General features: G+C 42.2%; 1 long non-coding RNA gene across 1 annotated transcript in view; it reads right to left on the bottom strand.

Annotated features, from left to right (window-relative positions):
* LOC141102984 (uncharacterized) overlaps positions 1-16382 on the bottom strand; it is a 66336-nt gene that overhangs the window by 16028 nt on the left and 33926 nt on the right. The window contains exon 2 of the long non-coding RNA XR_012235231.1: positions 8646-8716. This is a non-coding gene — a long non-coding RNA (uncharacterized lncRNA). The remainder of the gene's footprint in view (positions 1-8645; positions 8717-16382) is intronic.

The raw sequence follows: 16382 nt of genomic DNA on the forward strand, positions 1-16382 counted from the left end.
TACCTCAGCCACCTCTTCTAAGGACCGGTAAGCTGATATACCTGTACATACAATTTTTTCTTTTTGGCTTTATATATGCAATAAAGGCTATTTATCACAAAATGTGTGCACTTATGTTCCGGTCACCTAGAAAGCTTTTTTTTTTTTTTTTTTTTTTAGGTAAAAACATATGCTCATCATTCAACGTTTCTGAGGAGAAAAATTACCTCACGCTGCCTGGGTCGCCCATAGCAACAGATCAGATTCCCCTGTTCACAGTCTGCTATGGGAGACTACACAGGAAGTTCAGCTTGCTATGCGCAACACAAGCCTTCTAAGGTACCATGTATCTCAGCCACCCTTTCTAAGGATTGGTATGCTGATATACCTGTACATACAATTTTTGATTTATGGCTTTAGATATGCTTTTTTGCGCTCAAAATAGCACCTTAAAACTGCTTTCAACTCATTTCAATGCATGCTTTTACACTGGGGCGGTGCACTGGTGGGGCGGTGCGCTGCTGGGGCAGTGCAAAAAGTCCTGCAAGCAGCATCTTTGGGGCATGTTTGGAGCACTTTAAAAAGAGGCTCAAAAACGCCCCTGTCCATTGAAATTAATGGGAAGCGCTTCCAAAGTGATTCAAAAGCACTATAAAATGACTCCTTTTTCTTAAGGTCACGTTATCACGTGACCTTAAAAAAAAGCGCACCGCTTACGGCGCAAAAGAGCAATGAAAACGGCGCTAAAGCACAGCAAAAGCACCACAAAAATGCCCAAAGTTTTATGGGCAGTTTTTGAGCACCTCAGTGTGAAAGGGGTCTAAAGGCCATTTATCTAAAAAATGTATGCATTGATATTCCTGTTACCAAAAAAACAAATTTTCTGAGGTAAAAACATATCGTCATTAATGAAAGTGTCCAAGGGAAAAATTACTTCAAGCCGTCTGTGTCGCCAAAAGCAACAGGTTTTCACATTCACATTCTGCTATGGGAGACTGCACTGGATGTTCGGGTTGCTATGGGTAACACAGGCCTTCTGAGGTAACACGTACCACAGACATTTTAATAAAGCGGAGACAGGACCCTCCGCCTTGGTTTTATTTCAATGTCTCTGAATGAATAAAAAAGTAATGCAGCTGAGCCACCTCATCTAAGAACTGGTAAGCTGATATGACTGTACATACAATCCATTATTTATTTTTTGGCTTTAGGTGCAGTAAAAACTGTGCAGGAGACTACACAGAAAGTTCAGGTTGCTATGGGCAACACAGGCCTTCTGAGGTAACATGTACCTCAGCCACCTCATCTAAGGACTGGTAAGCTGATATGTACAAAATTTTTGGTTATTGGCTTTAGATGCAGTAAAAAACATTTTTCGTAAAAATATGTGCGACGATATTCTTGTAACCAAAAAGCTAATTTTCACAAGCGAAAACATTCTGTCATTAATTAAAGTTTCTGAAGGGAGAACTGCCTCACACAGTCTGTGTTTCCCATAGCAACAGATCAGGTTCCCCTGTCCACAGTCTGCCATAGGAGACTACACAGGAAGTTTAGGTTGCTATGGGCAAAACAGGCCTTTTGAGGTAACATGTACCTCAGCCACCTCTTCTAAGGACCGGTAAGCTGAACCTGTACATACAATTTTTTCTTTTTGGTTTTATATATGCAATAAAGGCGATTTATCATAAAATGTGTGCACTTATGTTCCGGTCACCTAAAAAGCAATTTTTTCTTTAGGTAAAAACATATACTCATCATTCAACGTTTCTGAGGAGAAAAATTACCTCACGCTGTCTGGGTCGCCCATAGCAACAGATCAGATTCCCCTGTTCACAGTTTGCTATGGGAGACTACACAGGAAGTTCAGCTTGCTATGCGCAATACAAGCCTTCTAAGGTACCATGTATCTCAGCAACCCTTTCTAAGGATTGGTATGCTGATATACCTGTACATACAATTTCTGATTTATGGCTTTAGATATGCTTTTTTGCGCTCAAAATAGCACCTTAAAAGCGCCTGAAAACTGCTTTCAATTCATTTCAATGGATGCTTTTTTACTGGGGCGGTGCGCTGGTGGGGCGGTGCGCTGGTGGGGCAGTGCAAAAAGTCCTGCAAGCAGCATCTTTGGGACATGTTTGGAGCACTTTAAAAAGAGGCTCAAAAACGCCCCTGTCCATTGAAATTAATGGGAAGCGCTTCCAAAGTGATTCAAAAGCACTGCAAAATTACTCCTTTTTCTTAAGGTCACGTTATCACGTGACCTTAAAAAAAGTGCACCGCTTACGGCGCAAAACAGCAACGAAAACAGCGCTAAAGCACAGCAAAAGCACCACAAAAATGCCCAAAGTTTTATGGGCAGTTTTTGAGCACCTCAGTGTGAAAGGGGTCTAAAGGCCATTTATCTAAAAAATGTATGCATTGATATTTCTGTTACCAAAAAAAAATTTTCTGAGGTAAAAACATATTGTCATTAATGAAAGTGTCCAAGGGAAAAATTACTTCAAGCCGTCTGTGTCGCCAAAAGCAACAGGTTTTCACATTCACATTCTGCTATGGGAGACTGCACTGGATGTTCGAGTTGCTATGGGTAACACAGGCCTTCTGAGGTAACACGTACCACAGACATTTTGGTTAAAGCAAAGACAGTACCCCCCCCCCCCCCTTTGAAAGCTAGGTTTACTTCACTGTCTCTGGATTAATAAAAAAAGAAGGTAATACACCCACCTCATCTAAGGGCTGACAAGCTGATATACTTGTACATGCAATTTTTGTTTTTTGGCTTTTTTGGTTCCTGCAGAATTCCTCCATAGGCCAACCATTTGGAGGGATGCTGCAGGAACCACATGGGACCTTAAGCCAAAAGTTGTTCTAGATACTCTCTGGTGTATGTACCTATGAGTTTTGTTTACTTTCGGTCACTCCTGTCCTTGTGGCTTATCCTGAACAACCTGTCGGCTAGACTTAACATATCCATTTGAGGTGGCCTCAGTGTATGCCTGGTTGGCCTTACTGGGCAAAAAGCTTCCACCCATCCCTCCTTATGTACATCCTGGCGGGCGGGGGGGGGTTATGGTCCTTCAAGGAAAATTATGGCAGGCTGAACATTTTTGATGCTTTTTTTTTATGTGTCCTTTTATGTTTCAGTTTGGGAACACTCTATCACACCTGCAGGAGCTCCCCCTGAAGAAGGAGCTAATTGATTCTAAAACGCGTTGGATACGCTTGTGTACTGTGTGATTTTGTACCCTTTTTATACAACTTTGTATACAACTTTTATATGAAATTAACCGCTTGCCAACCAGCTGCCGTCATTATACTGCGGCAGGATGGCTTGGCTGCGCGAATCGCTGTAGGTGTATGTCGGCAGCTTTAGGAGCAATAGCAGGCTTGTGGCGCATTGCCAGCGGCTGCGATGTCCGCTGGCCACCCATGTTTGCTCTACAGAGAGCCAGAACGGGGATCTGTCAATGTAAACAAACAGATCCCGTTCTGTCAGGGGAGTAGAGAGAGATCGTCTGTTCCTAGTGATCAGGAACAGCAATCTCTCTCTACTCACTGTCAGTCCCCTCCCCCCACAGTTAGAAACACCTCCCTAGGGAACACTTAACCCCTTGACCGCCCCCTAGTGTTAACCCCTTCCCTGCCAGTGTCATTTATACAGTAATCAGTGGCTATTTTTAGTACTGATCGCTGTATAAATGTCACTGGTCCCAAAAAAGTGTCGGAAGTGTCCGATCTGTCTGCTGCTAAAAATCGCGGATCACCGCCATTACTAGTAAAAAAAAAAAAAAATTAATAATAAAAATGCCATAAATATATCCCCTATTTTGTAGACGCTATAACTTTTGCACAAACCAATCAATATACGCTTATTGCGATTATTTTTACCAAAAATATGTAGAAGAATACATATTGGCCTAAACTGATGAAGACAATTTTTGTTTTTGGGGGGGGGGGGGGATTTATTATAGCAAAAAGTAAAACTTTTTTTTTTTTCGAAATTGTCTGTCTTTTTTGTTTACAGCGCAAAAAATAAAAAATTGCAGAGGTGATCAAATACCACCCAAAGAAAGCTCTATTTGTGGGAAAAGAAGGACATAAATTTTGTTTGTGTACAGCGTCACACGACCGCGCAATTGTCAGTTAAAGCGATGCAGCGCCGTATCGCAAAAAAATGGCCTGGTTATTAAGGGGTAAATTCTTCCGGGGCTGAAGTAGTTAATAATAAAAATATATAGGTTTTAAGATAAACCAACACTTTTTGAGCCTTTAAAGTCCCACTCAATGGGGGGAACACCTTTTTGAAAAATTGCTTCACAATGTCTGGGTCGCCCATGACAACAGATTAGATTCCCCCATTTACATTCTACTATGGGAGACTGCACTGGAAGTTCAGGTTGCTATGGGCAACACAGGTCTTCTGAGGTAACGTTTACCACAGACATTTTAATAAAGCGCAGACAGGACCCTCCGCCTTGGTTTTATTTCAATGTCTCTGGATGAACGAAAAAAAAAAAGTAATACAGCCACCTCATCTAAGAACTGGTAAGCTGATATGACTGTACATACAATCCTTTATTTATTTTTTGGCTTTAGGCGCAGTAAAAACTGTGCAGGAGACTACACAGGAAGTTCAGGTTGCTATGGGCAACACAGGCCTTCTGAGGTAACATGTACCTCAGCCACCTCATCTAAGGACTGGTAAGCTGATATAACTGTACATATAATTTTTGGTTATTGGCCTTAGAAGCAGTAAAAAAAACATTTTTCGTAAAAATACGTGTGTTGATATTCCTGTAACCAAAAAGCAAATTTTCACAAGCAAAAACATTCTGTCAGTAGAGACAGTAACCTCCACCTTGTTGGTTTTATTTCACTTGCTGCCAAAAAAAGCAGATTTTATATTCAGCAAGAACTGTCCCATACAGTCTATGTTGCCCATAGCAACAGATCGGATTTCCTCATTCATATTCTGCAATGGGGAAGCTCAGGTTGCTACGGGCAACACAGGCCTTCTGAGGTAATATGTTTCACAGACATTTTGATAAAGCACAGACAGTACCCTCTGCCTTTGAAAGTTGGTTTTATTTCACCGTCTCTGGATGAATGAGATGGTGTAAGCTAGAGAGAAATCCATGAGATATGTTGACATGTGATCGTCTTTCACACTCAGCCCGCCGGGGCCCCCAGAGGTATAAGAGAGTGTGGTAACCCCTGTGCTCGGTGCCAGGTTACACAGCCGCCTGACGCTCCCCTCGCTGTGCGAGTTAATGCAAAGAGAGCTTCAGACCTATCGGCTCCAGGGGAATAATTGAATAAGATTTAAAACCCAAAAGGAAAAGGAACATCTTTTAGCAGGAGATCAATAGTATCAAATGCACGGGCCAGACAATTGCAGGAGTCGGTGCTCGAGACGTTCGCGGCTCCCACAGACCGCGCTGTTAAACATGAACCTCGATAAAGGACACAAAGCCTTTTTATACGTATTGACTAAACAATAACAAGGGCTTTTTCTAAATAATACATCACAAACAGCACAGGATTTGTGCGCCTGGCAGCGCGGTAGAAGACGAACAAGGACTCGCTACAATGGGAAGCGATATAAAAGAACTAATATTCATGAAACGTGAAATCTGACATGAATAGCACTCGTGAGATACTGGCTCATGGGGAGCTGATAAGCTTCATTCTCATGGATATTCGCCTAGCTCCAGCTGAACAAAATGGCTACTAACTACTGTCTACAGGGAAGAGGTACAGTAGAGGGGATGATTGAATTGCTGTGACTGCCGAGGCAAACGCACAGTAATTAGATTACAAATTAATTTACCTGTAAAAAAACATTTCTGGTGTGAGTAAGAAAGAAATAAGCTTCTAGATCCCTGATGCCTAACCTGTGGCACAAGGGCCATATATAGCCTTTTGATACTTGCTGACCCCAGCAGTCAGTAGTGTGAGCATTGATTTGCAAGGGAACTGCAATGGCAGTGATGTCTAGCAGTCTCTTGTAACACGTTCCCAAATTCTGTTGTATCCTGCACCATGTCCCCAGTCTCCAACCACACCCGTAGCATGTCTCTGACCATTTCCTATGGTATGTCCATTGATGGCCTTCTGTAGTGTTACATATCTTGAACGTGATGTTCAACATATATGTTTTGGTGATGTCAAGGGCCGCAGCTGAGGTTCTCTATACCTCATGAGTTCTTGATCATTTCCTATGGTATGTTCACTGATGGACTTCTGTAGTGTTACATATGTTGAACGTGATGTTCAACATATATGTTTGGTGATGTCAAGGGCCGCAGCTGAGGGTCTCTATACCTCATGAGGTCTTGATCATTTCCTATGGTATGTCCACTGATGGACTTCTGTAGTGTTAGTGTTACATATGTTGAATGTGATGTTCAACATATGTATGTTTGGTTATGTCAAGGGCCGTAGTTGAGGTTCTCTATACCTCACGAGTTAACAACTACTGCTCTCTAGATTAATAGAGATGACTACAGGTCCCATACCAAAATTTGCACTATTGGTCAAACCAACAACTTGTACATGCATTCAAATAAAGGAAATCTTTAAACAAGCTCAGTAGTTTTGGTGAGGCGATTCCCACACAGGAAGGCTCACCTCAATGGGCACCCGACAACTTAGAAATACAGAAAGGACCACAAGACCAAAAACTGATGTAGGTGTCCAAGATAATTTGAATTGTTGGTAAATAAATCATATAGAAACAGTCAATGTATTTCGGGGAAAACGCCACTCTTTCATCTCAGCACAGGATAAAACCTGGATGGGCTCAAAGAAAATGGTTATAATATAAGGCCACTGTTTTCTCCAACTTGTCCATCCAAGTTTTATCCTGTGTTGAGCCCTCTTGTGAACTTCAAAGATGAATTGATCCAGAGTACTTGTAGCTACAGAGGTCAGTGGGGGGTTATTTTAAATTGTATTCACTGCTTGTAAAGAACGTGTACATTTTTGAATGTCCATAGCCTGGCCACAGTTCTACTTTAAGCTGTCCTTAGACAAGAGATGACAGTTACCTAATCTGGTTATTTGTGGCTAGATCATGTAAGGATCCCATGTCTAGAGGGCAGACAAATTCCTGTTGGCCAATTACACTCAGGGGAAACATCAATCTGACATAATGGAAAACAGGTACTGATTGGAATTGTTCCCAATTACTCTTCACTGACATAGTGCCAATTTGGTTACAGGATCTGTGTAACATGGGTGAGCCTGGCACAGCAGTCTCAGTATTACAGAAGACACTCTAAACAGCTTACGATGCCTGGCAACATCTGACAAAGGAGGTGGCTGGAAGATGTTCTGGCGGCAACGCAACTGAAGATGGGAAGGGCTCCAGGCTGGCGACAAAGGTGTGCAGTTCCCCCCACTGTCCCTCCTCCACTGGAACCTTTCCCTATGAAAGACACTCTGTCCCTAACTAGCAGGTTCCTGCCCTTGACCTATACTTCGCAAATGTGCACCAACTGCAGTGAGAGAGTGCTTATTAGCACTGCCTACACTTAAGATGGCTGCCAGGATCATCCAGGGCAGCAGCCTCCAGTCAGACACCTGCTCCCTTGATGACACCTTCAGATGCCTGAGAGGAACCAGAGTTCCTCCTGTCCTCTCTGCATGGCGGTAGCCGTCACAGCGCCACCTGTGCAGTGAGGCGCCATTACACCTGCCTACAGGCATTGAATTGTTACATTTGGCTGGTGATAATCCTGTGAGATGGAAGATACCTCGTAATATGGCTGTTTTGGGCTGGATTTGGTGACAATCCCATGCTTATGTATTCAGCAGATGCCTGTTGGCCAGCCACTCTTGTGGAGGGACAATTGATTGGATACGCTAAAAATAACGTGTCTAATTGCTTTTGGTTCCTTTTATATAAGCTCCTGGACACTTACCCCTCCTTCCCCCCTACAAGTAAAGCTCTCCTTGCACTTTTTATACATACCTTTTTTTAAAAGAGTTTTTGGTCAGTAAAATGACATCACAAGTCCTCATTGGTCTTCTGCTGCACAGTGCCAGGTTAATGACGTAATGTTGTAGTGCACTTATACTCTGAGCCCTGGCTGCATGATGACACTTACCTAGGGTGGGTCCATGACAGATTATAGATACCGGGAAATATACCGGGAAATATTCTAAAAGCTACAAATATATAAATATAAATATGTAACAAATGTACAATCCAGATCAATATTTACAATGCCCAATAACGACCAAAATTCATCTTCACTTACCTGACTGTAGGAAAATGAAATTGGATTGATTGATATAAGTCATTGCACTTAGCATTTCATCTCACCTTGTGTGTTATTGGGTAAGCCTGTGCCCAAGCAAGAAAAAGTATGATACGCATTAATGTCTCTAGATAATAGATACTGATCTGTAAAAATATCTCCCATGGACAAACGTGTTTATAAATGTATTCATAAGTGTGTCTTAGAAACGTGTCTGCATGGGCGATCACTCATCACTGTCTTACAGTATCCCTTTCCGTAGAACAAATCAAATACATAGTCAACTTTAATGTAATTACATGGTAAAATTTCCTTAGGAGGTGTGTGGCGGCTGCTAATAACGGTATAATTCACACGTCTTTCCCTGGCGACAATTGTCACTTCTGCGCGATAATTTACCTTGAGATTATGCTGGTGACATCACTCACCGTCCAGCGAGCGCTCTTTATCATCGAATGGACAGTTGGTGGCTAATGTGGGATGAGAACAAGACTGATTATTATCCTTTAAAGAAGAACTCTGACCTTGTGACAAAGCAGGATGTTGCAAATAATAGAGAGCTGCTGAAATCACTAAATATAACCAGTTAACAATCCAAGTCTGAACTCCAGCTACATTCACAGATATAATACATTACTGGGAGATGGCTGACTTACCAAAAGATTTGTATTTCTGTCCATCCGGCCTTGGGTTTTACACAGCTCTGCCACACAGCACAGTCCTGTCTAGCAGGGCAGGAGACCTGATTTTTTTTTTTTTTTGCCTGCTGCAGTTCACTAACAATTACAGGTCTTGTCCTTCCCCCAACCTGTGACTGTACAGTAAAAAGAAAAGCACCAGACCAATGGCCTCATCTCTCTCTCACCCTGCTCTATTCATTTATAATCATGTTTGTTAACACATGAAAACTGCAGCGCAGCTGATTGGCTCCTTATGCTGCTTTTCCCTCTCTAAGTCTGGGTTCTGCTGTACAGAAGCAGCAAGAGGCTGATACCAAAACAAATTTAGGTACTTAAATGTACTGCTAGCATTTAATAAAACACATTTATAGATGTATTAATGAATGCATATCTGCATTATTTGAGTATTTTTTATTTGTCTGGATTTCAACTTTAAAGATGAATTCCAGATGTGGATATTTTATATATACAATGGAACCTTGGTTAACGAGTAACGCGGTTAACAAGCGTTTTGAAAGACGAGCAACTTTTTAAAAAAAATCCTGTCTTGCAAAACGAGCAGAATTCAAGCTAATGTGGTGTGCAGTACCGCATTTGGCCAGAGGTGCGGGGGCGCCGGTGACACTAGGAACGGTTCGGAGCCATTCGGAAATACTCGTAATCCTCGGAAACACTCAGAAATACTCCGTTCCAGATTGTTTTTGAGCCTTTCCAAGGATTTCCGAGTTCAGCCGAGTTGTCCCCGAGTATTTCCAAGGCTCTCCGGCGCCCCCCCACCTCTGGCCACATGCGGTACTGCATGCAATAGAAGTCAATGCAGAACTAATTATCTTCTATGGGGAAACTCACTTTGATATGGGAGTGCTTTGGATTACAAGCATTCTCCTGGAATTTGCTCGTAATCCAAGGTTCCACTATAGTTTTTTGGTCAAGTTTGGACCAATGTAACTATATACAATACCTGGTGGATGCCCCTGAGAGCTGGAAATCATTGAAGTAGACACAGCTACACCAGTGATCTTCACTTTCTTCCGAGTCCCGTGCTGAGCGGCTGCCCTGCTGCATTCTGAACACAGGGGGTTAACAACTGGGCACAGATGCCATTCAGAACATGCTTAGTATTTCCTGAATAAATGCAAAGCTTTCTCTGATTGGACAAGGTGAAGGGGGGGGGGGGGGGCAGTGACGTCATGCTCCAGACCTTATCCAATCAGAGAAAGCTTTTCATTCAATTAACAAAATGCAAAGCATTCCCTGAATGGCGCCTATGCCTCCTGTGTTTAGAATGCAGCACACTGGCCGCTAAGCACAGGATCTGGAAGCAAGTGGAGATCACTGGAGTAGCGATGTTTACTACACTGATTTCCAGCTTCTAGAGGGATCTCACGGGTGGGGTATATGCATAGTAGCAATGGTCCAAGTTAGACTAATGTAACTATGTATAAAATATCCTTGCCTGGAATTCTTCTGTAACATAATTTATTTCAAAAGGATAGCAGGTAATATGCATTTCTGGAAAAAAACAACTAAAATTTGATTGGTGACTACCTCACTATATGCCACCACTTACACAAAGCAAGCAGGAGGGGATCCTATTGAATGATTGGAGCTCAGCTTTGATTTTATCCTGATTTAGACCTGCACAGCTTTCACATGCTTTAAAAGAGGAGGAATGGTTATGCATCCTAATTTCTTGAGTTTTTAGACATGGGGACCCACAAACAGTCTTTTCCATGAAAAATGTGGTTGGATTTAAAATGATCAGAAGGGTTATATTAGGATGTTTTTTTTTTGATTGTATCATTGTATCATTGTACCATTGTATCCATGGAGTCGCAGCGTTATCACCCAAGGCTACTCTCCTGATTTGGGATTCAGTTGAGTGTACCGGAAGTTACAATGACACGGGATTTCAAACTGGATCAACAGGTACTTGCAGCAATGTACTTAGGCTGAACATTTTCATCTGGAATTACCTTAACCACTTTAGCTCCAGGAAGTTTTACCCCCTTCATGACCAGGCCATTTTTTGCCTTTGTAGCTATTTAGCACTGAGCTTATTTAACTGGTAATTGCACGGTCATGTAACACTGTAACCAAACTAAATTTATATAATTTTTTTTCACACAAATAGAGCTTTCTTTTGGTGGTATTTGATCACCACTGTGTTTTTTTAATTTTTTAATATATAAATGAAAAAAAAAATATATTTTTTTTTTACTTTCTGCTATAAAACATATCCAAAAAAAAAAATGTAAAAAATCTATTTTTTTTTATACATTATGGCCAAAATGTATTCTGCTACATGTCTTTAGTAAGAAAAAAAACCCCAATAAGTTGATAATTACTGGTTTGCGTGAAGTTTAGAGTGTCTGCAAACTATAGTATATATATTGGAATTTTTATTTATTAATTTTATACTAGTAATGAGACTGCGATCTAACACTAACTGACACTAGGGGAGAACTGACTAACTGCCAAACTGCCACTGACATCACTAGTGACACTAATCACTAGTGACACTAATACAGTGATCACTGATAATGCTATACACTGTCACTGCACTTATGACACTGGCTGGGAAGGGGTTAACATCTACAGTGATCAAGGGGTTAAATGTGTGCTTAACAATGTGTAATGTGTGCTGCTTTTTTACTAAAGATCTCTTTGTTTCTTGTCCCTGCTTTGCAGGGATAAGAAACAGAGAGATTGTTCCCTCTGTACAGAGCTCTGTGTTGATTCTCAATATTGGGCTCTGGCATGTTATCGTACACAGCTGGCCAGCAGGTCCTTGCCATGAATCATTGGCTTGGACCTGCTGACAGACTTCCTCTGTGAACAATCACAGCAGGCGTTGGCAGTGGGGTGCACATGCGTACGCTCTAAACCCATGTTGGTTTTCCAGCATGCTTATTTGACAGAAGCCGGTCGTGAGATTGGCTTCTGTTGGACAGGCAGCTGTACACACGGACCGAAATTCAGCCGGTTTCTACTGTAACGGTTGATTGCTGCCAATACCCAGCCTAAGGGTTGTATTCCTCAAAACTTACCACCTCTATAAGGTTTTAGCAGGGGTTCCCAGAGACCTGAAAACTTTTTTTAAGGGTTCCTCAGGGATAAAAAGGTTGAAAAAGGCTGCTTTGGCCAATGATTAGATGCCTCAGTCACTGGCTATTAACTCTGTCCACTCTAAATCTTAATGCAAAAAATGCATTGGATACGTGCATTAATAACGCATGTCAACTCACAAAGGAAACACACTTTGACGCATGGCACCGCTACACCTCTACACACAAGTATAGATCTAAAGCAACCCTAAAATTTGGATCAGAACTATCCTTTTCTATAGAACCCATCCTTTTTTTTTTTTTTTTTTTTTTAATGCTGACACCTGCTTTGCACCACCCAGAATGAGTACGTAAATCTGTGGCCCCCATCCCACACTTTGGGAAACAGTGATGGATTACATAGACAAAGTGATATTCCACATTATGCCACAAGATGGCGCCATGACCTTGTATTTTTGGCCTCTGTAGCTAGCCACAGATAAGTCTTTAATATGCTGAAAAGAAACTTCTGCCTGATTACTGATCAAGAAATTAAAATGTGCTCGGCAAGAACACAACGTGACAGTGTTGAAAATGAACAATATGTCAGTCTGCAGTTAAATTCCTCGCTAATGTATACCAAATGGACACTCGCGTCTTTCAGAGCATCAATGAACAGTCATTTAAATATGCCAAACGGCTGCCGTAGATTGATGACATTTTCATTAAGCATTCTCTTAGAAAAGTGTTTGCCGCAAACAACAAAGAAATCTAACAGCCACAAATAACTCAATAAAGCAGCAAAAAAAAACATAAAAAAAAATTATAAGTAGACAAGATACATGAGGTCAGAGCGTTGGGTAAGATACATGTTTAAAGATGGATGACTGCTTTTTATGCTAATGAAAAGCGCTATTAAAAGGCCATAAACATTTCTAAAAAAGACATTGGAGTGATTAAAGGGTCAGTCCACCTTTAACGAATACCCTGCTGGATTTGTATATTTTCTGGGAACTCTAGCCATGAAATCTCAACACAATTCTCAGCTCCGCCCCACTGCATTTCCATTATGAAGGCTATTTGCTCTCCTTAATGAATTTATCAATTAGTTCACAAAGAGATGCTGGATGTTTCTCTCTTTTTAAAGCTGGACTCCAGGAAAATAGCTAAATTCATGGCAGCAAAACATACTGTATACCATCTTAGGCAAGCCAAAGACGACTTGATTTTCTTTTCTTCCACTTTGGGTGGAAGGAAAGAAAATCACTCGATTCCACCATTAACACAGTCAGTGTTGATGGGGGAATCCCTCCCAAGGAGCTATTATGTTCTGCGGGCAGAGAGCTCAGGGAGCCTTCCCGACCGGCAGAACACATTGAGGCTATATCCGCTGGCAGTAATCGCATGCAAAAATTAAGTAAGGGGAAATCTGCTAATGGGGACAACTGTTCCAGGCACAGTTGTCTAAGATGAGGGTGTCCCCATAATTTTGGGAAATTTCCCCTAACATCCTGTCATCTTGAAGGCCCTTCCTCCTTGCCGCTGCACATATGCTTTATATGGTCAGCAAGAGGCTGAAATTGTAAATAGCACACATATTTTGCCTGGTTTTTTTTTTATGGGTTGAACAAACCATAAGGCTGGGTTCACACTTGAGAACGCAGTGGCTCACAGCAGGAGGCCAGTGCGTCTCCATTCAACGTTTCAGGTCCGATTTCAGCCTGAAGTTTGGGCTGACTTTGGACCTGAAATGGACCAAAAGGCTCCCAGGGCTCCTGTACAATTTGCACCGGAGCCGCTGTGGAGATGTGTTAACCGTCTCCATAAAGAGCTGGTCACATTCTCCTGCTATGCGAAGAAAACCCACATCCAATTCGTAATAGTGTGAACCCAGCCTAAGTGCTTACATCAGGGGTAGTAATTTTGGATTTTAGAACTGAAACGCTCACCCAGATTCCACAATGTCGTGCCGGAGTAACCTATTAATAGGCAGCGCCTTGCTGTGTGGTAGGCAGGGAATGGGGTGTGGTTATGCAAATAGTGGCAATCAGAAACACAAACAGTGAATGTTATGTCAATATAACATACTTCCCAACATTCTGAGATGGAAATAAGGGACACCTATTAGCAAAAGTATGTAGGCATAGGACACATACCCTGCCACGCCCCTCATAAAGGAAAATTGTAAAAAAAAATTAATTGGTTAAATCCACAACTGCTTTTTAGCACTACTATTCCTTCATACTAGCTTTTGGAATTTACAAATGCAGAAATTTCGAAATTGCATGAAAGATTTAGCACTGGGAAACACTTTTTGAAAGATAAAAAGTGCATTTTATAAACAACCAGTGGCGGCCTGTCTATAGGGGGGCACAGGTGCCGCTCCCCCCCCCAATCCATGCGTCTGGCCCCCTAATCTACATGCAGGGTGCCGGACGCATGGATTTCAATGGGGGTTTTTTTTCTTGAAGCACAAGATTAAAGCCTGAGGCTCTAATTGGTTTGAAAAAGGGTGAGTTTGGGGAGCAGAGCACAGCACCCCCGAGCCCACCCACTTGTGTGACAATAGCAAATTAATTTTCGCTATTGTCTTCCTGATTCCCCTCCCGGTCAATCAGGAAGCAGTTCCTGAGACCTGATTGGCCAGAGAGTCTTAGGATTCCCGGCCAATCAGGTCTCAGTCAGGACCCACTTCCTGTTGAGCCTGGAGGAGAAGCGATGGTCCTAGAGCGAGGAGCTGCAGCTCGGATCCATTGCTGTCTGATCTGCCTCCTTCCTAAGGTCTGATCGCCGCCACATTTCCATCCGTCACCCACGGGGGATGGGGGGAAACTCGTTGTTTTGCCGCATATTATTTATATTTTTAAATATTGAGTACCAGCTGACACTGTATGCAACTATATGGATCAGACCCGAATGAGGGACAAATGAGGAGGAAAGAGGACAGAGGGACTGTTTTTCCGAATGAGGGACAGTCTTCGAAATCAGGGACAGCTGGGTGCTATGATATAATGTAAAATGTACACTTTTTAAATAAAATCTCTCTGTTATCATTATATACTTTATTCGAGATTCAGGGACATTATCACTGGGTCTCTGTGCTTCTCTATACAAGCAGGCAGATCATAGCCAGTAAAAGGGGCTGGCAGGGTGCTGTACATAGTCCCCTGAAAACATCACAGTACCCTGCCTTTCGCTAAAGCACCTGACAGAGTCTGCACACCTGCTGTGCCTGTTATGAGGGGATACCATCACCTCTGCTGGATTTTTTACTTATTTTATATAGTGGAGAATGTAGCAGGAAGAGCCGGAACACATAAAGCCAGGCAGGGACGCCCAAATCTCCCAGGTGGACAGGATCGGAGTCGAGAATTGTGGTAGGGAGATCTCACTATTGCAATATATCTCACCTACAGTGCCTTGCAAAAGTATTCACCCCCTTGGCTTTTTACCTATTTTGTTACATTACAGCCTTTAGTTTAATGTTTTTTTTTTAATCTGAATTATATGTGATCAGAACACAATAGTCTAAGTTGGTGAAGTAAAATTTGAAAAATATATACATGAAACTATTTTTCAGAAATAAAAAAATGATAATTGCCATGTATTCTATTTGTTATGAAGCCCATAAAAAGCTCTGGTGCAACCAATTACCTTCAGAAGTCACATAATTAGTGAAATGATGTCCACCTGTGTGCAATCTAAGACCCCATTCACACAGGGGCAACACGACTTGCAGGTCGCCTCAGCGAGGCAACCTGCAAACGACTGCCCGGGCGACTTGCAAAACGACTTCTGTATAGAAGTCTATGCAAGTTGCCCCAAGTCGCCCCCGAAGTCGTACAGGAACCTTTTTCTAAGTCGGAGCGACTTGCGTCGCTCCCCTTAGAACGGTTCCATAGCACAGAACGGGAGGCGACTTGTCAGGCGACTAGGTCGCCTGACAAGTCGTCCCTGTGTGAATGGGCTCTTAGTATCACATGATCTGTCATTACATATACACACCTATTGGAAAGACCAAGGAACTCACCAAACAATTAAGGGACAATGTTGTTGAGAAGTACAAGTCAGGGTTAGGTTATAAAAAAATATCCAAATCTTTGATGATCCCTAGGAGCACCATCAAATCTATCATAACCAAATGGAAAGAACATGGCACAACAGCAAACCTGTCAAGAGACGGCCGCACACCAAAACTCATGGACCAGGCAAGGAAGGCATTAATCAGAGAGGCAGCACAGAGACCTAAGGTAACCCTGGAGGAGCTGCAGAGTTCCACAGCAGAGACTGGAGTATCTGTACATAGGACCACAATAAGTCGTACGCTCCATAGAGTTGGGCTTTAACCCAACACATCACTCAAAGAACACGATCCCCACAGTGAAACATAGTGGTGGCAGTATCATGCT

The sequence above is a fragment of the Aquarana catesbeiana genome, linkage group LG07 (genome assembly GCF_042186555.1).
Source record: "Aquarana catesbeiana isolate 2022-GZ linkage group LG07, ASM4218655v1, whole genome shotgun sequence".
In the NCBI taxonomy this organism is placed as follows: domain Eukaryota; kingdom Metazoa; phylum Chordata; class Amphibia; order Anura; family Ranidae; genus Aquarana; species Aquarana catesbeiana.